Source organism: Aphelocoma coerulescens, chromosome 7, assembly GCF_041296385.1.
Source record: "Aphelocoma coerulescens isolate FSJ_1873_10779 chromosome 7, UR_Acoe_1.0, whole genome shotgun sequence".
Lineage (NCBI taxonomy): Eukaryota > Metazoa > Chordata > Aves > Passeriformes > Corvidae > Aphelocoma > Aphelocoma coerulescens.
In genome coordinates, this window is record NC_091021.1 from 28,040,704 (window position 1) to 28,054,379 (window position 13,676).

The 13,676-nt window shown below is 42.6% G+C and overlaps 1 protein-coding gene across 1 annotated transcript in view; it reads left to right on the forward strand.

Moving 5' to 3' along the window:
• The first annotated feature begins 6,688 nt into the window (after positions 1–6,688).
• Positions 6,689–13,676, forward strand: part of GLI2 (GLI family zinc finger 2) — a 191,194-nt gene continuing 184,206 nt past the window's right edge. The window contains exon 1 of the mRNA XM_069021030.1: positions 6,689–6,737. The gene's annotated coding sequence lies outside the window, so the exon portion shown is untranslated. The remainder of the gene's footprint in view (positions 6,738–13,676) is intronic.

Sequence of the window (13,676 nt, forward strand, 5' to 3'; positions counted from 1 at the left end):
CCTAGTGTATACATTATGTTCCACTGGAACTTTATCCCATCTGCTTAACCCATGAGACATGCACAGATCACCTGCTGTGTGTAAAGCCAGCAGGACCTAGGCTGTTTTGGAAATGTTTGGGATATTTCTGGAAGAGAGAATCATATTAGTATTTTAGAGCTCCCTTTCTGTGCATTTGATCCTAAAAACCAGGTGCTTTAATTCTGTGGAGGTTTGGTGCTATGTGTGTTGCAATGGAAATAACTTTTGTCTCTGTGGATGTGTAACTTTATAGCATCAGTGCCCTAAGTCTATGTAACATTCTGCCTGTAAACCACTTCTTGTACAGTCAATATGCATATTTATTGGTAAAACATATGCACACTGTCATCTGTCGAATGTTTTACATGTAACCCAATTTCAAATAAATAGAATAAAACAACTGCATTAGGCTGCAGTACATTGGTAAAAAATATTTATTCTCATCAGAGGGAGCTCTGAAGCTCACGAGTGACTGTGGTCCCTAACACCAAGCCCAATTAAATAGGGTATAGAATCTTGCCACGGTGGCAGTTTGGGTTGTGTTCCCTCCATGCAGAGCACAAAGTAACACATTAAGTTCAGCAGCGAATCCAGAGAAAAGGGGTATCCAAGCATTAATCATTCATTGCAATGCCTCATGAAAGAAATCGCAGTGAAAACAAAAGCAGGAAACTCAACTATTCTGAGAAGCACTTTGAGATAGCACTAGTTTCAGCTGCCAAGTATTTGCACTATCAATCAAAATATATTTATTTATCAGTTGAATCATATATTAGAACTCCCGGGTATGCAGAATAAGAGGCAGAAGAGAAATATTGAATGTATACATACAAAAATACTGAAGCCTACACTTTCTAGAAATAATACATAAATGTCATTTGCTGACAGAAAAACAGATTGTTGTAAAAGGAACTCCAGCAATGACCTGACATCAGAATCACAATTTCCTGTGTCACAGGTTAGTGAGAAATTGCTTCTTTACAGCCTAACAATTCAAGGAATAATGACCTAACATTGTTCCACTGTGAATTGGGGCCAAGATATATATTTTTGCAGGTAGCAACAAATAAGAACAAACCTTTCAAAGAACTAGAATGCATAAATCCTAAAGCACACCAGAGAATTCACCAGTTTTGACATAAGCAATCTATAAACAATATAACCAATTTGAAATATATTAGGTATGGTTGCAAATGTTCCTTGTCTCTTCAGCAAAACTGGGCTGGACCTCTGTGGGCAGTACATAAGAGTGTTATCATTCAGGGATTTGGGGTCCTTCTGATTCCAGATGTTTGTGCCACTTATTTATTCAACAAATGTAATGGAAATTCACATTGGCTTGATAGAGTTTTCAGACACCTCCCGCTGTTCAGCCAGCAGTTTCATACATCTGTGTCCACATTCTTTGCTCATCATCATTAGATGTTAGTCAAGATTTACAGTAAAGGATGGGTATTTTGGATGCTTGACTTGAGATAACTCACAGACGACTCATTTTTGAAGAAGGCAGTCTACCTCCGAAAATCTGAGTACTGAAAAACTGGAGCCCTTTCCAAAACTCTTAGTATTTATACAACTTTGGCTCTTGTTCTGCAACCTCTGGAGGTGGTGTCTGGAGAAAGGGGCTCTCAGTACACAAGAACGCTGAGATGTCAGTGATATGGTCATACTCTTATTTCTAATCCTTTTATTCCTTTACAGCCTCCTAAAATGAGGACTAGCACAAGAGTTCATGCTTTTGCTGAAATGCCATCCAGCATGGAAGATTTGTAATTCCTCCAAAAGACTTAAAAAAATTGTTTACAAAAGCAAATAAGATGAGATCATTTTGAATGCTTTTATATCCCCTTAAAGTCAGGGCAGAATAAAGCAGACTGAGCTCTGGCAAAGGATTTTTTTGGGAGACAGCATTATCTAGTAGCCTGAATTTGGGTCTATGAATTGGGATTTCCTTTCCAGGTGTATCAGGGATTCTTTATCTGGCCTTGGATTAGAAAAGCATTAGAGATCCTCATTAATACTTATAGAACTGTAAAGTTTAAATGGATAAAGTTTTTTGGCTGGGGGAAAGCACAGACTTATTATAGACACTGGCCACAGTAGATAATGCTTCAGCAGTCCAACCTCAGGACAAATCACTGCAAATTATTCATCAGTATATATACAGTGTGTGTATGCAATATGGTATAATGTGTACAGCACCAGGTTATACATTTTGTACTGACAAGGATTTCTATTTTTCCGCAAAACCTAACAAATTTTCTCTTCCTGGAGTAGAATGAAAAGTCTTCTTGTTATTTTTCCCTCACAAAATATAAATATAGCTTCCAAGAAATCTCATTGACTTCATATCAGTGTCCGAGTTAGCTTTCTGTTCATTGCCAATTCCAGTTGTTTGCAGTTCTTCACACAATGCCATTTTCAGGTATCTCAGTTACTATCCTGTGCATTCCTGTGCTTGCTCTCTTCTCCTCCCTATAAGCAGACAACAGATTTCAAGTAACCCAATCAACCCTGGGCAAGAGAATTGTTATCTGGGACCTCATCAAATCAAGCCTTTTGCTGGGGCCAGATGAATCCCAAAGGAGCCCTTCGAGGCTGCTGTGCTGCGCTGCTCCCTTCTCAACCCCCCAGGCAGGCAGAGCCCTGTAGCCCATCTCCTGGCTGGCAGAGGGGACTGCAGTTAAGAGAGACAAGGAGAAGAGGAATAAAGAATGAGAAACCGCAAAGGATTATGAGAAAAGACAATCCCTCAGAAGGTGAGGATTTTTTCACATATATGCTGAAGAACAGTGCTTCTGCAGGGTCACTTGTTTTCCTTTCCCCACATAAGCACAATGCACTGCTGCTTTTCTACAACTGGAAACACTGCAAGAGGCATAACTTATCCCTAAGCTTTTCATATTAAACTTTCTGTAATTTGAGCTTGGAGTTGCCAGTCTTAGAGCAAATTGTGCTTCCTTTTTCAGACCTGAGTGAGAAGGCACCTCTCACCATGTGACAACAGGCTGGGTCTGTCAAGAGCAGCCACAAGTGCAGCACTTCTTGAAAACCACGCAGACATGATGGGCTCTGTGCACTTTGAAGAAGCTTTTGTTCTTCTGCTAAGATGGGTAAGGATGGTGTATGTATCCCTAGTCCATGGTGAATGCCCATTCAAATCATTCACCATGGGGAATGCCCATTTACTTAGCATTTTATAAGCAGAAATTTCAGTGTATGAATTCATATGAATAAGGTCTTGTTTTAGCAGGGCACTTCAATTTGAAGTTGGATAAGATCTTGCCTGGTCTCTGAAATGACAGGCAGGCTTCCAGGTCAGTTTTGCAGTAAATAAAAGTACCACCTTCTTTGCTGATGTAGCATAGAAGTATCATTGCGAAATCACAGAAAACCCTTAGAAGAGTTTATGACATTAGTTCAATATTCATGATCCAATATAGATTAAACCTGGCAAAAATGGAACCTTCCAATGCAGGAAAAAACCTCCCAACCCCCATCCCCCACCCCCCCACCCCCAAAACCAAACCAAACCCAAAACCAACCAATCAACCAAACAAAACCAAAGCAGTGACTATCAGGAAATTAGCATTGAAGTTATAGTTTGAATATACTGTGGAGAGAGGAAAAATAAGGCTTAATCAAAATGTAGAATGTGGAAAGATGGCACCTGCCTTGAGAAAGTTAACACTGAAGCTTTAAACAAGAGACAACACATACATGGAGGCAGATAGGAATCAGAGCTGCATATCATCCCCATGAGTATTGTCTCATTGTCTACCCACAATTATGATTTCCCCCAGGTAACAGGGCGACTTTAAAAAAAAAAAAGGAATTTACTGTGCCAAAAAGTCTTTCCCATTCTCTTAGTAAAATTCTGAGCCAGCATTGCACATGACATTGTTAATTCATTAAATATCATTGTGATTAATTACATTCGATAGATACGAGGTGCATTCAGGTTCAGTGCAACTTCATTGACCCCAGAGCTGGTACAGCTGTTTAAATCAGGGCAGAACTGATCATGTACTACTTCCCACTTGGACTTAAACCAGACATCATAAAGATAGGAGTTGCATGAAACATGGTTTTAGGCTTCTATCTCCTAGTGATCAGCCCACATGTAATTATTTTCTACATTCTAAAAGAGAAGCATATTTAAATGTGATTTTTTTTTTCTGGTAGCTTCTACCTGTGAGTATCCTTTGGAATACTCAAATGGGCCTTTTAATTTATCATAAGGATTTATGAGGATTTATAGAAATAAGTTTTATAGACACGAACAGAACAGAATGGAGCATTCCCCGTTGGTTTTTCAACAGTTTTCTTTTAAGATGTACTTTAATAAAGAATTACAGTCCTTTTTCAGAGCTATATCAAACATTTTAACAGCCACGTTTGTGCCTTTTGAGGCGAGTCTAACTTCCAGATTCTTTCCATTGACCTAACAGAATTGGGACAGATCCCAGATTAGCAATCCTGGACCTGGTGGTATGTCTGTCTTTTATCATTGTGAGGGGTTTTTTTTTTAAATTGTGATTAAAAAAACCTCTTTCCTTAGTCCTGAACATTTTGGAATGTGTCTTCTATATCCACATGATCATGCTACAGCAAGATATAGTAAGTGCACGTTGCCATATATCTTTACATCCCTACTTGGTTTCATCCCTATCAAGTTGTACAAGAGCAGGAGGGAAGACCAGAGGGAAGGTTTGCACTTTGACCCGTTGTTCATATTTTGGTTCTTTTATGTGTACCAAATGTCAGTCATTCTGTCGTCTATTTAATCTCGGACACCTATGGAAGATTAAGAGAGGACAGTTCAATGAGCAGAGCAGGAGAGGGAAGGATAGATGAGCTACAGCAGGCAGATAATGTAAAAGCCGACTCAAAGTTCTCAAAAAACTCCAGCCGTCACCGGCCATCATCCTTCAGACAAAAAGGAGGAGTTTCCATTCAGGCTTAAAAATCTCCATATTCTAAAGGATTGACATGTGAGGATTCGAGAAGGGAAAACTGTCCTTCTTTACATAACTCTGAATTAATCCTTTAATTCTTCCTTCTTTTGATTTTAAGTATGTTCTTGGCCAACAGTCTGGATGTACACATGTTTATAACTGTGCAGCAAGAATTTAGAACATACCTAGTGTTAATGTTTTGCCAGCTTGTCTTTTTGATCCATCCAAAACCCCCTTATTCTAACCAATCTCCCAAGCTGCCAGGTCATCTTTCCCAAGTAAAGTAACCTGGGAATAAAAGTGGGCTTTGTTTTTAGGAGATCAAAGACTTTTTTTGATCCTACTTTTGGTAACCAAAGCCCCCTCTCTCTTGCATGGTGCTCATCAGTACGAGGTGCAATGAAACTCCTCTCAGCACGAAATTATCCACTTGGAAGGAGTAAGGTTGTGCTGCTGTGCCAGCATGGACTGCATGTGTATCATGGAGAGAGGAGGGAGTTTCTTTGGATAAAACAGTGGGTGCATATTAATGCGAGACTTTGACCCCCCAAAAAAGTTGCAATATTGGTGGTTGGCAAAATAACCTGTTGCCTCACAATCCTTCCCAGGCTATCTGAATGGAATAAATGGGATTTGGGAGTGTATGGGGAGCCAGTTGTCACCTTCAAATACCAGCCTTCTAATGCCATCCAAAAAAGGAAAAAAAAAAGAAAGAAAAAAAAAAAAAAAAGGTATGTGTGCAAATTTTCATACAGAAGGCACCCAAATTGGTAGCTGGATTTTAGGATTAAGACTGTAGTGTGGACCAGTCCAGCCAGGTCGCTTTGCACAGGCTAGAAGAGGAAGATTTCTGAGTGGTTTGTGCTCATTTTCCACTTGCCCGGACCTGGGCTGCGTGTCGGGCAAATCCGCTGGCAAATGTTAACTCTGCCCAAGGGACTGAAAGTGAAGCTGGGGGCTGATGTGGCATGCGGTTGCCATGGTACTGGCCATAATCCTGCCGGAGTCAGATACCCTGATGATACGGCGAGTTTGAGCTTGCTCTGGAGTACAGTGCGGTGACCCTTCCCAACAGCATCTGGTTGTATTTTAAACTTTTGATAAATTCCATAGCCAAAGATATCAAAACAAATCAAATAACAAGCCCAGCCTGGCCAAAGTCCAAGTTCAGGCTGCTGCGTTTCTCATTGGTACTGCTGTTTAATGTAGATCGGAGCAAAAACAAAGATATTCGGGGTGGGAGCAGGGCACTTTTTGGAGAGTCTTTCTCCCCTCCTCGTAGCCTCGGTCCCAAAACACGAGGATTAAACTAGATTATCGTGCTCCGGTGAGGTTGCTTATCGCGTTTAGGGAAGAGTCTTTAATGAATGCTTTTCTCCCCCTAGATGTTCCTGGCTGGTAAAGCTGCCCGTGTGCGGAGATGTTCCGCGGAGCTCTGCTGCTCCAGCCCTGCTGGGGCGGGGGCTTGAAAAGTCGCGCAAACTCGCGGGGAAAAAGCAACCACCAAAGTTGGAGGAAAACCACCCCCAGCTCCATCCCCGCCTCTGCGCGAGCGAATCTGCACAGGCCAAACTTCTGCTGTTTGGGGACGAGGGGGGCGGCTTTCCCCGAGGAAGGGGGATCTGTATGGGTTCGCGGCAGATGCGCTCCAGCTGAGCGGGGTGTGCGGGGGCTCCCGGCGCTCCTGAGCGGCGCGGCGGGGCCGGGCTGGCCGAGCGGATCCCACCGCGCCCCACAGAAAGCCCCGCACCCAAAATGGTGCGGTTCGCCGAGGCGAGGGGGCGATCCGGGATGAAAGGGGCTGGGGGGAGGAGAGAGAAGATCCGGAGCGGTGCGCTGCTCCCGCGCCGAAAGGGTGGGAAGGTTTAGATTTCCCTATTTTTTTTTTAAGGGCGGGTGGAAGAGAAAACAGACCCTAGAGCCAGTTTTCCTCTTGTGTCAGGGCTTGAAAGCGTTCCAGCGTCTTCCTGCAGGCTGCTCAACTTCATCCATCGTGTGTGTGCATGTGTGTGTATATCTATTATATATATAAAGTACGTGTACGTGTGCGCGCCGTGTCCCGCCGGCAGCCCGGGCAGATGGGCAGCAGGAGCTGCCCCGCAGCGCCCCGCACCTCTGCACGCCGCCCCCGGCCCTCCACAGCCCTTCCTCCCTGCCCGCCTCCGCGGAGCTGCTCCGCGGCTGCAGCCGGGAGAACACCGCGCCGCCGCCGGGATCCGCGGCAGCTTTTGGCGAGGAGCGGAGCGGAGCGGGGAGAGGCACAAAAGGGAAGGACGGAGGGAAAGTCCCTCCCACGCCCCCCTCCCCCAAGTTTATGATGGGGGTCCGGAGGAGCAGCGCTGCTCCGCGGCAACCGCTCGTCTGCTGAAAACTTGCTGCTCCGCTTTTTGGGTAAAGTTGATGCTTATTGTGTCTTTTCATTGTGCTTTTTATTCTTTTTTTTTCCCTCCTCTTCTCCCGCTTTGGTTGGAGCTGCCCTGCGCCGGTGGGGGGTGTGTGTGAGGGAGGGTACAAATTTGGTGAGGGTCTCTCCTCGCAGCGGGTGCCCGAGGGGGGCCCGTCCCGTGTGTCCCCCCCACCTCGCAGGTGAACGGGGAGGATGGGGCCGCGCGTGTGTCCGGTGTGTGCCCCCCTTTCCCCGTCCAGACCCCTCCGGGACCGTGCCTCCATGGCCATTGTTTTTCCCGGGGGCTGCGGTGACAGTCCCAGCCCCGGGCTGCTGCCGGGACCGCCTTGCCCTGGGTCCCGGAGGACGGCAGGGCTCCCCAAAGCCAGCATTGAGTTTGTCTTTTTTTTCAGAAGAAAAATGAAGTTGCCCCCTCGCCTCCTTGTCATCCCCCCATCCGGGAGGGGCAATCTTTCGACAAGTATATTTGCTGAGGAATTTAAAAAATTCCCTGCTGCAACTTGATCCCTGTGTGATGAGGAGCGGCTTGGAGAGACCCGGACTCCAATCCTATTAAGGACTTAGAGAGTTGAGAGTTTTTCCCCCGGACTCGGTGGCTTTAAAACAATCAAGGAGGAGGGGAGGGAGATGGGCTCATCTAGATGCCTTTTCTGCCTCAAGTGATTGCCATCATTTCCTGGGAAACCTGACTTTTCCAGCGCGGGGGCTTAGGATGATTTATCGGTGGTCCTGCTGCCGGCTTTTCCGAGGTTTACGGGCTTATTTATTTATTTATTCATTTACCTAACCTGCAGCCTGGACTTCAGAACTTCCCGGGCCGGGGCTGCGGCTTAGCCGCGGGCGCGGTGCGGTGCGCGCAGAGCGGTGCCCCCTCCGCGGGGCCGGCACCCGGCTCGGCCCCCTGGTACAAGGGCAGGGTGACCAAATGTTCAGGCGTGGGGGGGCCACAGGCCAGCGAAACTTGTGTCTTCCTAGAGCTGCCCTCGCATTTCATACTGCCCCAGGTGCTGGAAAACTTCGTGCATACAGAAGTTAGCATTTTATTGGCGTATCGTGTTTGTATTTTTACGGCCACAGATAAAGGCACTAGTTGTAAAACCTTGTCCACCCCTGCCAATCCCCTTTTCCCTTTTTTTTGGTGTTTTTTTGGTTGTGGTTTTTTTTTCTTTTTTTTTTTTTTTTTCTTTTTTTTTTTTTTTTAACAACTGAGGCTCTTGGGATGTACAAGAATTTGAAAGTAAGCGTTTGACTAGCATGTGCATAAAACAGCATTTAAACAAATATTGTATTGGCATGTGCTGTGGAGTTGGTGCCAAAAAAGTTAAGTAAATAAGCCATGAAATTCAAAATACACACAAGTGGAATAGACTGATTTGTTATAAGACTTGCTGATTTTATCTGTTTGTTCAAGCTACCTTGCTTTAAGAAAAACTTTGGAGGACTTTTTGGTTTTGTTTTGGTTTTTTTTTAGTTCTAAACCTAATATACTTAACTTCGTTAGAAAAGAAACTACATTCACCTGGAAAAGAGGATCTTGCTAAATAATTAAATAATTGTTTATGCTGCTGGGATGTTTGAAATGCCTGATAATTGCTGCATCCAGCAACTAGAGTTAGTGAATTGGTTTGGTTCTACTTTTCTGATGGATGGATATGGTAATTTGTATTTTGGCTGGAACGTCAGGAAATGCTGACACCTGTCAAACTTTGAATTGCAATAAAAATGTTGTATTGAATGTTATTGCAAAACTGAGTTTTAAGAAGAGAAGAAAATTCATTATGGCTTTTCCACTGTAAACAACTCTTGGAAATTTGTCATTTGATTGAAAGCATGACCTATCTGCAGCACTGAAAAGTGCTTGATTCACTGAAGATGAACTTGTTAATCTATGGTTATGTGTATATCCAACCTCTGGTGTGTGTTTGGGAAAGAGCTGATCTTTAAAGCAAGTTGAGGTAAGATTCATTTCATCTCAAATGTTGTTATTGCTTAAAGTATGGGACTTTGAAGTGCCCAGAAATGCAACTGCTGTTCTTCAAAGGAAAACAGATCTCGAGGACGGACTGTTTCCAACTTCCTTTCAATGTCTTTCTTTTTTTTTTTCTCCAGTGTGTCAAAGGGGATGTATACAGATGGACAAATACTATTTGTGTTAGGTCATTCAATTAGAGAAAAATTAGAGCCATAGAAGAATTTGAACTAGACGCATATGTCAATATAAATCTAGCATAATTTCATTGAAGCTGCTCCAGGTTATACTTGGATAAAAGAGAACAGAACTTGACCTCAGACATCCAATACATAGCAGCTTGCATTCCCAAATGTTACACTGAAGTCACATTTTGAAAAGACAGACTTCTGGCTGCATGTATTTAATGAGCAGTATTTTTGTCATTGTTTTGAAAACCAGTTTAAACTTTTATGTCAAAGAACCATTTTTGTTTATTCTTTCTGTGATTCTAATGATCTTACAGGTTTATACCACGACTTCCCTTTCAGTGGCACAGTTGTATAGAAGCTGCACAGGCTCTAGGGCTGTGTGATCAGCTGTATACAGACAGGGTTATGTGATCGCTACAGTTTTGTCTGACTTGAAAATATGTTTTCATGATCCCGATACTTAATTTCTATTGAGAACTTTGAATTTTTCAGTCCTCTGGACCCATCTTGTTTTAATTTAAGGATAGGGTAGAACATATGACCTAATAGCAGTTGCATTATTCTCATTCTCTGTTTGCAAGTACAGAGGACACTTGGTTAACTGCTTGCTCCTGTTTTTGGTGGCCTACTGTAAGCCAGTTGTTTGCCCTGTAGTCTGAAAGGTACACAGATACTTCATGCTTTTGTACTCTGAGAAGTGCTCTGTTCATAGTGAAGTTTCCAGTGCAGATTAGTGAAGGCAGTGGATTCAGTAAGCAGTCACCAAAATCTGTATGTATTTGTGGAGCAAACACCTATCTATTGCCCCATTACAAAGCCTCCACTCAATAATCTGGCCAAGGATTTCAAGGCAGTGAGTTTTTTCAAAGAAGCTACTTAGGAACATTAGATGTGACTATAGCATCAAACTAATTAGTTGCCACTCCATTTCTATGAAGCTTCTAGGGCTTTATAGAAATGCAATATTTGCACTTCTCACTTGCTGCTAAGGCATTGAGGTTAAGCGGTCTCTGCTTTTTGTCCGCTTTCTTACTGATGGGAAAGATTCCAGGGCATTGTTCAAGAGCTGCACAGGTAAATATTTTAAACAGTTGCACATTAGGACAACTTGCCACAAAGCATTAAGTGGTATTTAGGGTTTGCTTCAGCTCTGTTGCCAGGACCCTTTTAAAGAAAACCAAAACAACAGGAGGTATTTGGGAATTAATTAATACAACACTAAATAAAATAACAGCAAAGAATGAATCCTGTATGAATGACAGCAAGAAGGCGTTGTGTTAAAAAGGCAGATAATACATGAGTGCCTGTGCATATCTACATATATGTACACACATTTGTGCATATGTGTGGAATATTCACAATTCTCAACCTGTGCATACAGCAGATCCCATATATATGCATCTTCTAGAAACTAACTGGTGTTTGGTGTGAAAGTAATGGGAATTGTATCTTGCATGGCAATCTTGATAGTTTAAGAGGAGAAATTGCAGGTTTCCCTTGTGAACAAGTGACTGGAATGGAAATAGTGGGTAATCAGGTCAAATTTTCTACAGACCAGTTCCAGGTAGGAGCTGGTAGAACTTTGTGGAAAATGTTAGGTGTGCAGTCCAGGACAGGCCACAGAACTTTTGTTCATTCATTCTTGGCTACTGTAAAACCACACCCCATACCCTTTAACTTCTTATAAACAAAGTGAACCCAAATACTAAAGCTGAAATGTGTTGCACAAAGGGAACAGGAAAGTTGTCCCTTAATTCAGAAGGTCAGAGCTGTAAAAATTGTTTGGGAATTGTGAATATTCAGTACCACAGAAAAAGAGGCCTGGGTGCCTGGAAGTGGACACCCAAGTTAGAAATAAAATGAAAATAGGCTCCCTTGGGTTCCCATTGTAATGAGTGGAAGCGTTTCTGATACCGTTATGGGCATGACTGCCCAAATACATTAGTCACTGGTGAATCTTTTCTCATCGTTTCACAATTATTTGCGATTGGCTGACACCTTTCTGCAATTATAAATATTCTAAGAGGAAACAATACAAATTAGAACTGTAGGTACCAAGATCTTTGTACTGGATGTATTTCTTTTTACTTTCTAAGTGTTCTTTTTCATATGAAAAGAGTCTTGCAGCTTTATCCTTATTCAAGTCTTTTCTTTTTGTATCTACTGGGGAGAAAACCATTAATTTTGAGGAATGGTGAGAGTAAGCCTTAAGCTGTCTTTGACATTTAGTTTAACTTGAATAGGTTAATTTTTTTTTTTTTTTTTAAGAAAACAAGTTGGTGGGAAGTGTGTTTTAACTGTGAGCGCCCGATTTCGACCATTAGCATAAGAAAAAAAGTTTTAGTGCATTTACTATTGTATTGAATGAAGAGTTCCAACAGTCAGGGAAAAGAAAGTAAAAGGCTGTAAAGAAATGATGGTCTATTCAGATTATTCAGCAGCCCAGAGCTCTGGTCATCTGCCTCTGAAATCTGTGATCGGGATATCACTTTTATCTTCCTGTGCCTTTCTCTCGCCTTTTTCACATGTTCACTTTTGTCAAGGTTTATTGATCACGTTTTCTTCTCTGCAAATCTGTGGAAAATTTAATGAACCAAAAACAACTGAGAAATAAAAGGAACTTTTTATTCATTAGCCACTAGATTGAATTTTGTTCTATAGTCACTACCCTCTTGCCTCTCATGTGCCTCATTGTGTCACTCCTGTTACAGTATGTACAGTGGGGATGGCCACATTATTAATTCTCTTCCAGGGAAAAGTTTGTTTAAAGTTGTGAACTCATGGCAGCCCCAGCTCTGCTCCTTGGCTTTTCTCTGCCTTCCTGACATTCAGATTCTTGACTGTGGTGCTTCTGTCACTAAATACCTTTAAGTGTGTATTTCGTAGAGCATTTACCTCTTCAAGAATTAAATGTATTTGCTGCCTAGCAATTAAATCCAAATTTAAATGATTGCAGATTAGTAGTAGTTATTTACAGTCCTGATTGTTTTGGTGCTGTGATCCTTGTTCATTACACATCTGCTTTGCCGTGGTGCTGCCCCAGAGTGCTTTGTGATGCAAATGCTTTTGTTAACTTACAAATAGTTTCAGTATCTAGATCATCTCAGGTGACATATTTAAGTCGCTTCTTTTTTCCCAGATGGACTTAAAAAGCTGTAATTAAATGTGGCTTCCAGTATGATTAAGCTTTGCTAACATTTTCCATGGAACGATTTACTTGAACTCTGGCACTTTCTGAACCTGTCACTGGAAGATTTTTCAATAAACGCCCCTTTTAACATTCATTTCATTTCATTTAGTGCAGCTTGTAAGTGTAGGGAAATGAGTCAAAATGAAGCATATATCTGCCTGAGAGATTACTTGGGTGTTTCTTGATTCTAAAGAACTTTACTGCTACCCCATGTTAAATGCTAAGTCTAAATCCCAGGGGAGTCAAAACCATAGAGTTCTGTAGAATAGTCCCAAATATTCTCCTAATGAATAGTAGCATCAATCCTGATACTTCTAAGGGATGAGCTAAAAGCCACAAAAGGGACTCTGGATTTGAGCTTGTAATTTCAGCTACAGTGATGGCACATCTGTCACTGCATCTGTTTTTCTGTGCATGGAGTGACTCTGTTCTGTAGGAGTACACACCTGCAAGCTTAAACTGCCTGTAAATCCAGAGAGAGGACTTTGTGCCCAGCAGAATGAACCCTGCTGGGAAAATCTGGGCTTCGGGGGTGGGGGAGGGAGGGGCGGGAATAGTAATAAAAAGTCTTCTATCCCCTGTGAAATGTAGGATTTTAGTGTAGATGAAACTAACGTAATCTCTCCAGAGGAAGACACCTTCTCTGGGATGCTCCGCTGCACAGCGGAAGCCGGTGTGGGTCCAGCCCCTCAGAGATGAGCACCCTGTGGCCACAGTCCGTCACCCCCTCCATGAGGTGGCAAATACCCCCCAGCAGGGGACCAGCTCGTTCTTCCCAGAGTCTGCAAGGGATGGTCAGCTGCACATCTTAATTCCTGCAAATGCAGTGGAAAAACTTCCCGTGTTACAAATGCAATTCAGAAGAGTGGAGATGCTGTAATATTACAATGCTGTGGCTTATATTCATCATTAGGAGCTTTAAATACCCTGGAAGTTAAAT